A 16,669-nucleotide genomic window follows, 5' to 3' on the forward strand; every position below is an offset into this window, starting at 1 on the left:
ATTTGCCAATGACACAAAGGTTGGAGGTGCTGTTGACAGTATCGAGGGTTATTGCAGACTGCAAAGTGACATAGACAGGATGCAGAGCTGGGCTGAGAAATGGCAGATGGAGTTCAACCTGGATAAATGCGAAGTGATGCATTTTGGAAGGTTGAACTTGAATGCTGAATATAGGATTAAAGACAGGATTCTTGGCAGTGTAGAAGATCAGAGGTATCTTGGTGTTCAAGTGCATAGATCCCTCAAAATTGCCACTCAAGTGAATAAGGTTGTTAAAAAAGCATATGGTGTTTTGGCTTTCATTAACAGCGGGATCAAGTTTAAGAGCCGCAAGGTTTTGCTGCAGCTCTACAAGACTCCGGTGAGACCACACTTGGGATATTGTGTCCAGTTCTGGTCGCCTTATTATAGGAAAGATAGGCTTTGGAGAGGGTGCAAAGAAGGTTTACCAAGATGCTGCCTGGACTGGAGGGCTTGTCTTACAAAGAGAGGTTGACTAAGCTCGGATTTTTCTCTCTGGAGAGAAGGAGGAAGAGAGGTGACCTGACTGAGGTATAATCAATAGCCAAAGACTTTACCCCAGGGCAGGATTGACTGGCACAAGGGGTCATCATTTTAAGATATTAGGAGGAAGGTATAGAAGAGACGTCAGAGGTAGGTTCTTTATTCAGAGAGTTGTGAATGCATGGAATGTATCGCCAGCGGTGGGTGAGGAAGCAAAGTCATTAAGGACATTTAAGTGACTGCTGGACATGCACATGGACAGCAGTGAATTGAGGAGTGTGTAGCTTAGGTTATTTTATTTTAGTTTAGGAATAATCCTCAACACAATATTGTGAGCCGAAGGGCCTGTTCTGTGCTGTACTTTTCTATGTTCTATGAAACTCAACAGCCTTGGCAGCATCTGTAAAGACAGAAAAACTGAGTTAATATTTCAAGACTAGTATGACACTTCTTCAAAACTGAAAGGGAAAATGATTGTTTTTATGCCATTGACAGGAGAAGAGGAGAAGCAAGTGGAACAGATTATGAGGATGCATTAAATAAAGACCAAGGGAGTGCCATCAGTGGTAAAGGAGTGCTAAAGATGTAAAATGTGTGTAAATGAAGGTGTGAAAAGCAGAAAATGTGTGCACTCACTCCTCTTTCCCCTCTAACAACCTGATAAAAATGCTCATTTTCTAGCCCCTTTCAGTACTAGACTCTAAACAGTAACTCTGTTTCTCTTTTCATAGGCACTGCCAACACTTTCTCCAACACTTCTTGTTTTTATTTATTATTATTTTTCAAAGGTGATGTGCACGAATGTCAGACCACATAGTTGCATGATGTGGCTTTCATTGATGTGAATGTGCTGCCAAAGGGGTGTTTTACGTGGCATTGCTTATATTATCACCTGTAACATTAAAATATGGATGTGAATACTGTAGTATTGAAGCATAAACAGATATTTAGTACAACTAATTATTTTATACAAATATAGCATTCCTCAGTCACCAAAGTGTCTCGATAATATTAAGCTACTAGTTACAGTAGAGGAGCATGCTTCCAGTAGACTTTCATGCTGCACGTGATCTGAGCTGAGATGGAATATGACATCTGTATACCCTCAGGTCATATACTCCAATAAAGTGATAAAATCTTGAATATACCTCTCAATAAGGTACGCTGACATACTGACCATGAGTTACAACACAATTATATTATAGACAGATTGTCCAAACTGATGTGTATTATCTACACAAGCCTCCTTTATTCATCTAAACCCATCAATGCATCCAAGGTGGCGGTGCCAACAAGGTAGGCAGTGGTTGGGCTCCTGGGCCTGCCCACTCAGGTGGCTACTTCCTCCCTTCTTTCCTTAACATTTTTGCTGACTTTCTGTTTCTTTTTCTCTTTCTTCATCTTCTTTCTGTCAGTGACAGCAGAGGGACTGAAATCATGGAAGGGAGCAGCCGGAGCAGGACTCTTGGTGAAGCGGTGGTCTGGCCTAGTAGCAGAGTTGGCACTCTTGAATGTGGTAGGCCTGGACCAGGGTCTCCTGGCTAATGGCATAGCAGTGTCAACATCTCATGGTTGTGGTGGGCCTGGAGCAGGGACTCTTGGTCGTCAGTGAGGCAGCAGTGGCAGCGGAGTTGGGAACTCCTTGTTGCAAGACAAGTATAGGTCCAGCATGGGACCCAGCATCGCTGGCCTGTTGACAGGCCCCTCCCACCAGTTTAGGAGTCGTTGGTTGGCTGGCTCAGGGCTTGGGCTCATGGTTGTAGGCAATGGAGCAAAGATGGACTTTCTTTCAGCTTTGTCTTTTTATTCTTGAAGTATTCGAATGGACCAGACTGAGGTGACAGTCAGAGCCTTTCACTGTATTTTACGTGTTGTTCATTACAGAGTACTGGTGACAATAAATCATCGTTCATTCAACATTTCCTTCCATTGTTTTCTCTCTTTCCTGATATGAAACATTTTCTTAATTACATCTATTCAAGTCATTTCAACTACTCTTTGTGATAGTGAGTTGCATGTTTTGGCCATTATCTAGATAAAAATGATTCTTCTGAATTTGCTTTATTAGTGATGTATTTAATGATTATAGATTTATTAGGGATTATGGGAGCTAGTAAGCCCTGTTAGCTTGATGGCTAGCATGTATTCTGGAATCATAGCAAACAGCATGGATTATATTCTTGAAGTAGACTTGTGACCTCTCTCCTGACCCCCTGCCACTGAGAAAGGAAGGTAATGGCAAACCACCACTGACAAAAAATTGCCAAGGAAACACCGAGGATAAGGCTTTAACGGGCAATGTGGAAAGGAATAGCCTTCACGCAAAGCTGGAACAATTTTTTATTTTTATCTATGTTACTTATTTATATTTATGTTTATAGCTGATGTCTCATCACAAGTGGAAACACCTTCTTGACATCTATGCTGTCAAACCTTTTGAGGTTATCATGTGTTTTCCTTTATAGCTCTATCCCTATCTTGGTTTAGCTTTTGATAGAATAATTTACTTTCTATTTTTGTTTTCTGTAATCATTTGATTTTATCCTTTCCCGTTGCTTTCTTTTAAACTTCTTCCCTCGTATTTCCATATTCCCAATGAACATGGGAATGTAGGAACAGGGGTAGGCCAGTCAGCCTAGATCATTGCTGACAATCTACTTCAACATCATTACTCAACATTATCCCCAAATCCCTTGATATCATTAGGAACTTTAAATCTATCAGTCTTTGTTTCGAACTTACTTAATAACTGATCTTCCACAATTCCCTCGGGTGGAGAATTCCAAAGATTCTCAGGAGAAACATTTTTTTTCTGGATTCAACCTGTCTAGTCTTTCAAACGTTTTGGAACTTTCTGTGAGATTGCAGCTCACTCTTCAAAACTCCAGAGAATACAGGCCCATTTTCTCAATCTCTAACCTCAGGGTGTCCCACCATTACAGGAATCAGTCCAGAGAACTTCTGTTGCAATCGCTCTGTGAAAAGATATCCTTCCTTAGACAAGGGACAAGGGCTGTGCACAAGACTCCAGATGCAGTCTTACCAATATTCTATACAATGAAAGCAAGATTTTGTCACTCCTATACTCACATTACCGAATGAAAGGCTTCCGAATGTCTTCCAAATTCTTTATTGCACCTTCGTACTAGCTCTCAAATCAAAGCTGGGTTGCTTTGGCTTTTATATTGTATTTCTCACCACTTAAGAAATACTCTGAAGATCTCCTTCCTCAGTCCATATCACAATACTCATTCATATGATATTGCATTTGCCATATTCTTGCTCACACACTTAACGTGCCTTAATTCTTTTTGTGTGCTCTCTCTTTTCTTAGTTTTTTCTATTGTTCCAAATTATCTTTACCTATGCACCAAAAAGACAGTACACTCCACTGGTCTCTCAGTTGCAACTGCAGAGGACATGATCTACCTCAATAATGATCAAATCCAAAATGACTTTAACATTTTTTTTTCTGCAGTTCCCTCTCCCACATCTGGCATTGACTCCTATTTGGTGGCAACATTGTTAGCTTTTTGGCTGCCTACATAGTCAGCATAACAGAGAAAAAGTAAATGTTTGTGGACCCTCCTACTCTTTTTCTCTACTTGATTGCCTGCAATCTAACAGTCACACTCTTCAATCCATGTACCTCTGCTTTCCTTGGAGGTCAAAGTTAAAAATCACACAACACCAGGTTATAGTCCAACAGCTAGCTACCTGACAAAGGAGCAGCACTCAGAAAGCTTGTATTTCCAAACAAACCTGTTGGACTATAACCTGGTGTTGTGTGATTTTTAACGTTGTCCAACACCAGCACCTTCACATCATTCCTCGGAGGTGTAACACATTCTGGAAAAAATAACTATCAAAAAGTTCTTCTCCTTCACCCATCCATTGGAGTGAATCTAATTTGCACTCTTGCTCAAAGGCTCTAGCTAAGAATCTCTCAAACCAGAAGAATTTGCTGCAAATGTGGTAATCTAAAATACTCTTGCTGATAACCACCTCCCACATTGTGCTACACATTGCTTATTCTGCAATCTTAGATCTTTATTTATTAATTAGCAGCAATTTATATCTAGAACTAATTGATTCACTTGAGGATTAGTATTAATTAGCTGATGAATTAGTTTGATTTGAAATTAATTGGTAATTACTTACTGTTTATTTATTATTTATATACAACAGATACTTATTCAGTGAGATTGGGTCAGTTTAATGTTGGTTTTCTTCTCTCAATTTATTTTGTAGCTTTAGAATTATTTAGGCTTTCTTTAGAATCTTAGGACGATGGACTGAATCTTATGATATTTTGGCAAAGTGTAATTTTTGTCGAGTTCCATGGAGGGTTTTTCTCTGCGGTGTCCAATGTATTTTCTCACGGGCTCATCCCAAACCGACCTCATTAATTAACTACCAGGTCCCTATGATATCCATCGTGTCCAATGCCACGATTCTCCCATAGCCAGAAGTAGTTGCTACTGCTGGGACGTCATGGGATGTCCTGGTTCTTGCACTGCCTTTAAAAAGGCATGAGTATAATCAGTCAGGTGTTGTCAGTTTGTGGCTGTCCTCCATGGTTTGTGCCATTTGCTATGTGTATGGCAGAGAAGGGATAATTAGCACTTCATTCGTGGACAGTGACCTGGAAGTCCTTTTGAACAGAATGGTGTAGAGGAGGTCCATCCATCTCCCCCAACACTGGCAGATAAATTAATGACACTAGATACTACCAGCCTGGACCAAGGTTGCCATCTAGGGCAGTGCAGTCTCAACAACGTAGAGACATGCACAGTCCTGCCGCTGGACAATCATTGACTTTTGCCACACTGCCTTGGAAGGTGCTACCATCTTGGTCCATGCTACGCGAACTTTATCTTTGTGAGAGCACCCCTCCTCCTGCCAAGGTCAGGCAACATCTTCCCTCATTTGCTGTCACCCAATCTCCCCAAACCATGAACTCTGGATAGTCTTTGCTCTACCTGTTCACTCACTAGTATCTTTTTACTGGCTACATGAGCACGAACAGCTTTGTTGGTCACTTTCACCTTATTCAACTCCTCTCTTTGTCTAATTCCAGTTGAAAAAAAAAACATTGCAAGGCAGAAAGGACCAAGATGGGTGACAGGATCCCTAACATTCACCTCCTCACCTCCTGCAAGCTGAGGAACCTAACCATGAACTGTCCCTTCGGTGACTGTATAATGGCTGACTTGGGTTTCCATGATGAATAGAGGCTCCCCAGGCTTGAGTGCCAACCACTCCCCTCTGACGTTGAGACCTAGTCATTTCACTGATGCACATGCCATGTTTTTGCAGCATCGGCTGCTTGCACATGCTGTAGGTGTGACATTGAGATCTGACGGAGTCAATAAATTGTTACCACATGACCTTCCCCACCTGCCCTGCGTCCTTAATGTGGACAATCTCAAAAAGCTGCCTGGCTTTCTGCCCTCATTGAACATCAGGGCAAGACAGACGAACTGCAAGCCCTTTCGATCTGGCTGAGGGGGCAAAGTGCAAAAAGATGAGACAAGACATCCAAGTACACACACAGTGGTTGTGCACAAAGAGAGCTCCTTTGTCCATTCGATGAGCTGTGTGCATGTCCCAGTGGGTGAAGTGTCTTAGTAGCAGCATTGCAATAAAAAGTGCCAGTGCACTCCAAAGTGTAGAGCCATACCGCAGGTGGACCAGAATTGTAACCAGATGATGCAGTATATGCCAGATGCCAATGTTCCTAGATGTGTGGTTGCCTATGTTGATGCACAGTGATCAAGATTGCAGTCTGGAAGAACAAGCAGTGATTTGGATTCACTAGGTACCTGAAATAACTCCACAAAGGCCAATATCCCCCATCAGCCTTTACTTTTGCAAAGTCCATGAAACTGACCCTAGTGGACAGGACCTCTGATCCTCCTGCTTATATCTGTCAGCCAAGGCTCCCTGATTGGATCAGGTTAACAGCCCCAATCAGGGAACTCATTTTCTATGAGATCCATCTGGCTGACCTCATTCCAATCACAACAGTATCCACTCTGACTTACATTTGCGTGACCTCTCACCTGATAGTTCATGTTGATCACGGCCTGGGAAAATTCTCACCTATGTGTTTACCAAAAAGATGTTCAGGAAATAAAAATTTAAACTTTTAACTACCAGGTATACTCGAGTAATAGTCGATCTTATGAAAAAGTCAACCCCCTACTTTTGGCCAAATAATCTGGACTTTTCCATATATCTCGTGTAAATATAGACCTTAGTTCTTTATACATAACAGATCAACGTTTATGAGTCAGTGTGCTGGCCATTTTGTGCTGAGTCCAGCTTTCCAGTTTGCTGGTTGTTCTTCTCCCCTTGTAGTCTTCCAGTTCAATGGCTGCTGTGTTCTGCTTCAGGATTTCAGAATTACCACAAATCTTTTTTTATCCCCCTTATTTGTTTAGAGATCAGTTGGGCTTCTGCTAATGATACGGTTATGAATTTTAACCAGCATGAATTACAGCCCCTCAAAAGTAGTATTCATGTAACAGTCGACCCCATAAATTTAACCTTAAAAAGCAGCCAATAAATTTGACTATTACTCGAGTAAATATGGCAGAATTCTTTTGTTTCCCCTACTCCTCCTGTACCGTTTAATAAGTTATATATTGATGTGGATGTTGTATGGACACAAGTTTAATAAATTGGATAGTTGAGAAGGTAGGAGGTCACAAAGATCTGTTCAAATTAGACTATACATAATTGGGATGACAGACCATATTGAAAGATCCTTTTAAGAATCAATTTCCCTGAATTCCTTTGATGTATGATGAGCTAATGTTTCATTTGAAAATCCCTTTAGGTTCAGTTACTCATAGGTTTCCTGGTTATATTTATTTAAATATTAACATGTATAAACAAAGATATTATTAAACTATAAAACAAATGCAAGCAGCTGAATCCCCAGAAAACAATATCCACCTATCTGCTCATTCCTTTGCCCCACACCACACCCTGTTACAGCATAAATAATACTTCTTCTTAGATTCTATCAGTTCTGAAGGATGGTTGCTGGACTGGAAATGTTAACTCTGTTTTGTCTCCATGGATGCTGCCAGACCTGCTGAGTTTCTCCAGCAATTTCTGTTTTTGTTTCAGATTTCCAGCATCCACAGTTCTTTGTAATGTCTTAATGTAAGGAAGTGTTTCAGAAGACCAAGTTAAATGAACAAGACAAGCTCAATTAATTAGAAGATTGAGAAGACAACAGACACCCTAATGACTTTAAGGAATGTTTTGTAAATATTTGCTTCTTTCCATATGCACCTGGAGTGTTGTTTTCCCTAATATTCACAAAGCAATTACTTCTTCATACATGCCATTATGTTCATTTACTCTATATGTTCAGCAGAACTTGTTGTACAAGTGCTCAAGTAAATAACTAGCAGTCAATCAAATTGTTTGGTGATGCATATTTATTACAAAATAGGTTATTCTCTTAATGTAGCTTTGAACAATTATTTCTGGGATAAATGTTCTCAGTAACCTTTGTGCCAAAGGGATGAAATTTGTTTCTCAGGTATATCTCATTCAAAATGAAATATATACAATAAACTTCACAGAAATTTATAAAGTATTAGAATTTAATGTCCTGGATGTTATGCAACTTGTATCCTATTTCATGACTTTATACATTCTCTTTTCACTGCAAATTTAAAAGACAATGTGAAGATGTACATTGATTGAACATGCTCAGGCAATAAAATTTTATGTGATGTTCAAATTCCAAGCAAGAACAAGAGTTAATTTGGTTGTAATATTGCACAGTCTTCTTTGAAATCAAGAAAAAGTCTTGTATTATGAATGCAATGGAAATGAAGAATACTTTATGTAGCTATAAAGTGATGATGATGGCGTGTTACAGCTCACTGAGGGACACTGAGTTGCTATGGCAACATGCAACATTACATGCTTGTTGTAGAGTGGAACTACAGAAAATGATGCCAACTTTTTTTCTGTCGCACAGCAGACGGGGAATCGCTCCTCCTCTTATGCCTGATACTGGCACAGGTTGGAGGCACTTGTGCATTGATAATTGACCTGTTTGTCTGAAATTCAGACCTTGTCTTAGAAGTATCAATGCTACCATTGCACATCAAGATCTCCGTTTATAAAAGTCAATATAAATAGTTCAATCTCTACTGTATAATTATGGAGTTCTACCTCCGCAGCTATGTTTAGCCAGTGTTAGATGTTGACCTCCTCGTGCTTTTTTTAACAGGGATTTTTGCCATACACTATTTGCTACCAAGGCACATTGTCAGTAAATAATTGACAGGGAATCTGTTCTGCTCTCTGCCTGCAATGGGCACACTGAAAGAGTCAGAGTCAAGAGTGTGGTGCTGGAAAAGCACAGCAGGTCAGGCAGCATCCGAGGAGCGAAAGAATCGATGTTTCGGGCAAAAGCTCTTCGTCAAGAAGGGGCTTTTGCCCGAAACATCGATTTGCCTGAAACATCGATTCGCCTGCTCCATGGATGCCGCCTGACCTGCTGTGCTTTTGCAGCACCACACTCTTGCCTCTGATCTCCAGCATCTGCAGTCCTCACTCTTTTCAAACTAAAAGAACCAGCTGAATGATTTTTGACCTGCTTGGCTGTGTGACGTTGAGCAATTACTCCTGGAATGGGTTTGTAACTCATAAGGTTTCAGCTCAGAGGCAGGGATGCAGCATCTGTCTGTGTGACATAGAATCAGAGAATACCTATAGTGTGGAAGTAGGCTATTCATCCATTGAGTCCAGACCAACCCTCTGAAGAGCATCCCACCCAGACCCATTCACCTGTCCTATAACCTTTCATTTTCCATAGCTAATCCTCCCTACCTACACATCGCTGGCCATCACAGGACAATTTAGCATGGCCAATTCACCTCATATCAAATCTACATTATGGTTTAAAAATAACCTTGCCTACTTTGTGCTGTACCCTACTTCCTTTCTCTTCATCCAGTTTACACTAATTGAATTAAGATCTATTTCTAACCTATTTCAATTAGTAAGAGCATTTTAAATTATCTATTGAAAGGTAATAATTTCTTATATTCTTCAAGACAACCATAATTCAGGGACTTTGTTCATTTCTGAAGAAGATAATGTCAAGGTTTAGCATGATTGTCTTATGTTATTTACTCCACTATTTAAATTGAGGTATTATTCAAATATTTAAACACTTTCACATCTCAGCTAAAACGGGAAATATTTCAGATGTAGATATTAAGCAGCCACAAGCAATTATCCCACATTATCAGCTCAAGGTCTTAATATTAAAGTCCGGACCCAGGGGAGAAGCTGGCACTGGTAAGTCAGTATTGTACAAGCTCTTCATTTGATAGTTCTTCCAGTAAAGAATAAATTATTCTGCTGCAAGCTGCACATAGTATACATGTGGAAAATGCAATAGCAGTGCCTAACTCTGATTCAGATTTTATTTTGTTGGTTAGATGTAGAGAAATAATATTGGTGATCGATTGTGTTTACATAGGATGCCAGGGGGCTACTGAAGACTTGTCAAAACATTTCAAAAACTAAAAAAAATCAACAGCTGGAGCATTTTGTTACAATGGACTAAGGGAATAAAAGTGATAATGATCAGGAGATAAAATCCAAAATAAAGTATTGTAAATAATTCTAAAAACAACTTATGATACATAGCCATCCTTTGAGAGAGTCTGGATCTCAACTATACCTTTAAGCTGTTCTAGATTTATATCCAAAGGGGATACTAAAGCACTTTTGCTGAGATAACATTCTTGTAATTATGTTAGAAGCAAAACCATTGTACACATGACATACAAAATATTCTCAGAGGCATTCACCTCTACGAAAAGAAGGCAGAAAGAGATTTCTCAGCCCATTGAGTCTATGCTGGTGTGAGTTCTTCTGCTAATACTATCTATTCCAATGTTATGTGCTTGGCCATTCCGTTTTTTTTATTTTGCCCCTTATCAAACTCTCTTTTTAATAATGCCATTGAGGGTCCTGGTTACCTTTGGCAACAAACAATGGAAATTAAGCCCAATCAGATCTACAACAGGCAGTCATCCACTCCAACATCAGTGAAGGTAGAAAGTAACCTCATATTCTTTGTCTCAATGGCAATCACCTGTCTGTGCCTGATCAAATCTGGTTATTAAAGATTTGCTAACCAGTGGAAATGTTCTTTCACTATTTAGCACTAAGAAGTTCTTCTCTAAGATCTGCCTTTAACTTTATTTGTTCTACTGGAAATAAAATAGTTTCTTTTCACAATAATAATTTCTTATTCTTTGTATTTTTTGGGTGAATCTTTGCACTTTTTGTATGATATGATATTCTGACAGAACTGCATATGATACTTGAATCGTGGATCGCCAATATTTTGCACAAGTGCAAAATCACTTCTTTTACCATTGTTTTTTTTTAATATTCGAGAAGTGCTCTTCAACTTTTACACATTTTATATCTGGACCACTCAATCTTTGTGTTCTTCTGTTAAGAATCTTGCTGCTTATGCTTCCTCTCATTTCCTGATTCACAAAGTATTTTGTTTCACATTTTTCAACTTGGAAGTTTCATCACATACATACTCACCCTCATATCTTATTGATATCTTCGCACAGTACTAACTCACACTTTGCAATGCTGCTTTCATTGTAGAAAGTCCAAAGTACTCCATAGCCAATGAAGTAGAGTTATCTAAATGATTCAGAGAAACAAAACAGACACTTTATGTGCCGTAACATCTCAATAGCAAATAAAAGACTTGATAATATATGTTCATTGTGTTGATTGAGTGAAGGAATGTGGCCCCTTGATCTTCCTCAGATATTTGGGATCTTTTGCTTTCACTGATCATTGTCAGAACATATGTATTCTATTACTGCCTGTGATAGATACATTTTGTATGGCAAGAGATCTGTCCTTTCCTTATTCTTCATGTATGTATTCCAATTAAATAATTCAGCTTCAAGCTTTCATGAGTTTAAAACTAGTGATTATTTATTCTCTTACACTTACTCCAAATTAATACAACATCATGCATTCAGTCTCTCTCTCTCTCCCTCTCTCACACACACACACACACACGATAAAACTGATGGTCTTTTCTGGGATGCATTAACTCAGTCTCTATTTTCAAATAAATGGTCTCATTTATGGCTGGCCTATGTTTTCTTGAATGGTTTTGATGACTTAAACTTGAAGTGAGGGTCATGTAAAGTGAAGGGTTCCCAATGGGTTGTTAGATTTCTTGTTGCAAATGTCTATGAGGCTAATTAATAAATGAACTTAGAAACAGGAAGGTATTAAGTATATTGGTTGCTTTCTGACTTGCAGCTAGTTTCAGGTTCTACTTCTCAAACTAATTGATGACTGATGGTTCTCAATGTAAAACAGATTTAAAATGGCTGTCCTACTGAAATAATTGCAAAGAGGCTGGTATCCTACTACCAGGTAACTCTTTATTTACTTGTGCACAGTACACTGGCTGTTACCAGCCACTCGGAGCCAGTCCCTGAACTGTGAAAATTAATATCCTTTGTTTATATTGGACAGCCAGGGCTTCCTTATTGGCCCAGGTTAACAACCCCAATCAATGATCAGATACTTCTGTACTGGACAATGTGTGGCAGTGAAAAATATAAGATACTCTCTTCATAGTCAGTGAGAACCACCAGGTTCCAATCACTACATCACCATGTCACTTTTCACAATCTCAAAATCAATATCAGATTTTGTATTAATCATGATTCCACATTCTGTATTGTGGGTTAACACTTCTAAGGTCCACTCAGTTGAATGGGGAAGGACATTATGATATAGTGGGAAGCTAATAGTACCCATTGAGTTTTAATCATCCCTTTTACCCAGAATGAAACATGGAGTCAGGAGTCCAGAAACTCCATAGTCTGCTTGTGTTGGCCCGTCCTAAAATTAATGATGTGTGAATTCACAGTTAGCTCTGAGTTACATTCACCTCTATCAATATTCAGCTAGTTATTTACCAGAGACACAAAACTACCTACAATCCAATGACAAAGGCCATTTGATATGTGGCAGCCATCTTACTAGTTGGGTGGTGTCTAATATTTTAAAGTATTGACTAATGTTCTTACCTTTATTATGCTTGGCACACTCAAGGGAGAAAACCCTTTTGAGTAAGACTTGACAGAACAATATCACCTCTAGCAGTGCAGCATTTTCTCAGTACTGTTCTGCTGGCTAGTCCTGCACTTCTGAAGTTTTGTTCTTTTCCCATCAACAGTTATTCTTTACTGGTAGTTTTGATGCTGCAATCTGAACAAAAATGAATATTCTTTCTGGGATTCTGAATGTGTTCCACAACTGAGATGAAGAATGGAGATTTATAAAGGGTCAAAACATGCAAGTACATTAAGGCTGAAGATATTTGCCCCTTCCATTATTAACTATGCTTTATAGAACCCTTTACATGGACTTCAATGTATCAAAACAGAGCTGTTCTAATCCTACCTTGTATTTTCAAGATAGGCTGTCTCAGAGCATTTGCTGCACATGACTGGTACGTAATATTTAGATGAGATTATTGGAAAAGAAGATTATCACAGTATGCATCTGTCATATTGTTGGATCTTTCCAGAAGACAGCTGTCACATCAGGCAGTCAGTAGTGCACATATATATCAGTAAGTGACACCCCTTATGTTTGCAGTGGCAACATTCTCCCAGTCAAATTGAGGTATTATTTAGACAGGATACACAATGGCAGGGTGTTCTCAAGTACAAAATGTTGCACATGGTACCATGGGGTATTATACCTCTCCACATCAATCTCCTAGCCAACCATTTTTTTGGCATTGATTTTGTAATGAGATGCTAGGCGACCACAAAACTCCATTATGCGGCTGTTATACAAAAATGTCTGAATGACTTCATTGACCAGCACTCTGTGGTTTCCCTTTTCTTGCTACTTTTGTTTTTCTTATTCATTCCTTATTCATGACTTCTTTCTTATTTGCTCTAAGTTTCAGCTCTTTATACCTCTGCCAACAAATTATCAAATGATATCGACAAGAAAAGCATAAAATTGTTACACAGGGTCCTAAATTTTATAAAATGACAAAGCCAGCCTCAAATGTAAAAGAAGGAGATTGAAAGATAATTTAGATTTAATTAGTTTGTGCATCAGTTGGCAAATATTTGGCATGGGTATTTCAGAAACGGTAGAAAAGTTGGATACATAACTGTAGCAAACTTGATTGCTAGATTGGGAGGAGTGCAGTATGCAATATTTCCTGAACACTGGCACTGGATAAATGGACCACAATAATCATTTTGCTTCTATATATTTTTATGTCCCTTGTTACAGTTTTGCCCCTTGTCGACATTTAATGTTTATCCATTTCTAATATTTTTAAAGTTGACTTTTACCATTCCACTTCTTTTCATCTATCTGCCCACCCATAGCTGAATTGAACTATTTATGATTACAGGATATGAGTGCCAGTTTTGCTCAATCTTTTCCGATTTTTATCTCCAGCCTGAATCTGAATATGCCACTAACCTAATAAAATACATATGTAAATCTCAATATGTAATTGAGAGCAAGTAATCAGGTGGCTATCAACCAGCAGCATTGACTCAAAAAAAGGATAACATTCTGCAAAGATATGTGGCAAGTCAGAAGATTGGACAGTTCTTAAAAGGTTCTGACCTGAAACATTGACTCGCCTGCTCTTTTGATGCTGCTTGACCTGCTGTGCTTTTTCCAGCTCCACACTTTATCGACTCTGATTTTCCAACATCTGCATCTCCGGTACAGAGAATGAACTGTTAAGAATGACCAAAAACATAAGAAAGAGGGAAAAATTACAGTATACGAGAAAGCCAGACAGAAATATAAAATCAGACAATAAAAATTCCTACAAATATTTGAAGAAGAAAATAATTTACAAAGTGAACATTGGTTATACTGAAAGTGAGTCTGGAGAATTAATAATGAAAAGCAAGCAAATGGCAAATTAATTGAACAGGTACTTTCCACCAGTCTTCATTACAGCGAACGCAAGTAACATCTCAGATAATATAAATCAAGAAATGGCAAGGAGTGAGGAACTCAAGAAAATCACAATCACTGGAGAAGTGATTCTGAGTAAATTGTAGGCTGGTAAGTGCCTGGATCATGATGGACTTCATCCAAATGTCTTAAAAGAAATGGCTAATGGTTTTAATTGTCCAAATTTCACTTGATTCCTGAAGAAGGGCTTATGCCCGAAACGTCGATTCTCCTGTTCCCTGGATGCTGCCTGACCCTGCTGCGCTTTTCCAGCAACACATTTCCAGCTCTGATCTCCAGCATCTGCAGACCTCACTTTCTCCTCAAATTTCACTTAGTTCTGGTCCAATCTCATTAGACTGGGAGTTAGCAAATGCAACTTTAATCAAAAAGAGAGTGAGACAGAAAGCAGGAAACTACAGCACCGTTAGCTTAATGTCTGTCATATGGAAAATGTTCATTGCTATTATTAATAAAAAGTTATAACAGGGCATCTGGATACCTTCAAACAGAGTCAACATGGTTTTGTGAAAAGGAAATCATGTTTGATCAACCAGTTGGAGTACTTTGAATGGGTAAGGTGCTGTGATTAAAGGGAAACCAACAGATGTTCTGTACTTAGATTTCCAGAATACATTTGCTGAAGTGTCGTTTCAAAGGTTATTGCAGAAAATAAAAATCATGGTGTAGGGGGCGAGCTAACAAGATGGAGGAAGTAGGTTTAAGTGGGTCATTTGGCAAGATGTAGTGAAAGGTGTGCTACAGGAATCAGCACTGGGACTGCAATTCTGGTATTGCCATCCATTCAGCACTGCTTGATAACAATGCCTCTTGAACACTTATGTGGAGGGCCTCATACCCCTCTGCTCCATTTAATACAGAACATATTTCCTTTCCAACCCCTCCACCAGCCTCTACCGCACTTCCTGAAATCCCTAATGGACACACTCTTAGACATATTGCTGTTCCTTAAAATATCAAAACACTGATTCCTCAACTTCTTGCAAACATAATGGACCTTCCATTTTCCAGGCTGATTTGAAGCAGCAATTGTCATTTGTGATGTTGCTTCCCTAATAGATGCATGCAGCTAATGTACGGTAAGAGTAGCGCTGCCTTCATACAACAATCATATTTATTTTGCTGGGACAACAAAATTAATTCAGTAGTGAACCATTGCTTAATTTTAAGGGCAAACTAATTCCTCTTCCATTATGTTCAAATGAAAAGTTTATTCCTTTCAAATTTTTTTTGTCAGACCTTGGTTCATAATTTTAAGCTGTTCAAAGCCTGATCTGGGGTTAGGGTTTAGGAGATGGTTCTTTTACTGGACAATAGTGGACCTTGGAAACAGGTCGACATCTTGTGTGTTGCCTCCCGTTCACTAAATTCTTCAAATGAGAGCTGCCTCTGGCTGGGGCAAAGATCCTCTTACACAAAAGGGAGGGGAAACAGTGGTAAAGTAGCAGTAGCCATTTGACCATTGACCAGGATGGTGTGATAGTGTTCCATCCTATTATGGATATCCCTGCAGTGACCAAGATCCTCAGTTATCTGGCAGCTGAGTCCATTTTCAATTTAACATTTCTTTACCTTGTCTTCCGAAAGTGTCTTCATAGAATCCCAACAGTGTGGAAACAGGCCATTCAGCCCATCGAGTCCACACCAACCCTCCGAAGAACTTCCCACCCAAACCCATCTCCTACCTTATCTCTGTAACCCTGCATTTCCCATGGCTAAATCACCTAGCCTGAACATTTCAGAACATTATGGGCAATTTAGCATGGCCTATCTACCTAACCTGCACATCTTTGAACTACGTGGGAAACCAGATCATCCAGAGGAAACCCACATAGACACTAGGAGAACATGCAAACTCTACACAGACAGTCGCCTGAGGGTGGAATTGAACCCAGGTCCCTGGCGCTGTGAGGCAGCAGTGCTAATCACTGACCCACCGTGCAGCCATCTGTCATTTGTGCTTCTAATAGTGGCAAAAAATGATTAGCAAACAGTATCAAGAATCAGTGGATGCCTGCAAGGTTCATAACTTTCCTCAGAGATTTTGAAAAATATCACACATTGGAATTCAATTCTGAATCATTTGCGGTGG

The 16,669-nt window shown here is 39.3% G+C and overlaps 1 long non-coding RNA gene across 1 annotated transcript; it reads right to left on the minus strand.

Moving 5' to 3' along the window:
• Window positions 1-863: 863 nt before the first annotated feature.
• Window positions 864-12,973, minus strand: LOC122549595. Its single transcript, XR_006311601.1, has 3 exons — window positions 12,639-12,973; window positions 11,116-11,220; window positions 864-904 (listed from the first exon to the last, which is right to left on the minus strand). It is a non-coding gene; the product is annotated as an uncharacterized LOC122549595 (long non-coding RNA).
• Between the last annotated feature and the right edge of the window lie 3,696 nt (window positions 12,974-16,669).

Source organism: Chiloscyllium plagiosum, chromosome 4 (genome assembly GCF_004010195.1).
Source record: "Chiloscyllium plagiosum isolate BGI_BamShark_2017 chromosome 4, ASM401019v2, whole genome shotgun sequence".
Taxonomy (NCBI): Eukaryota; Metazoa; Chordata; class Chondrichthyes; order Orectolobiformes; family Hemiscylliidae; genus Chiloscyllium; species Chiloscyllium plagiosum.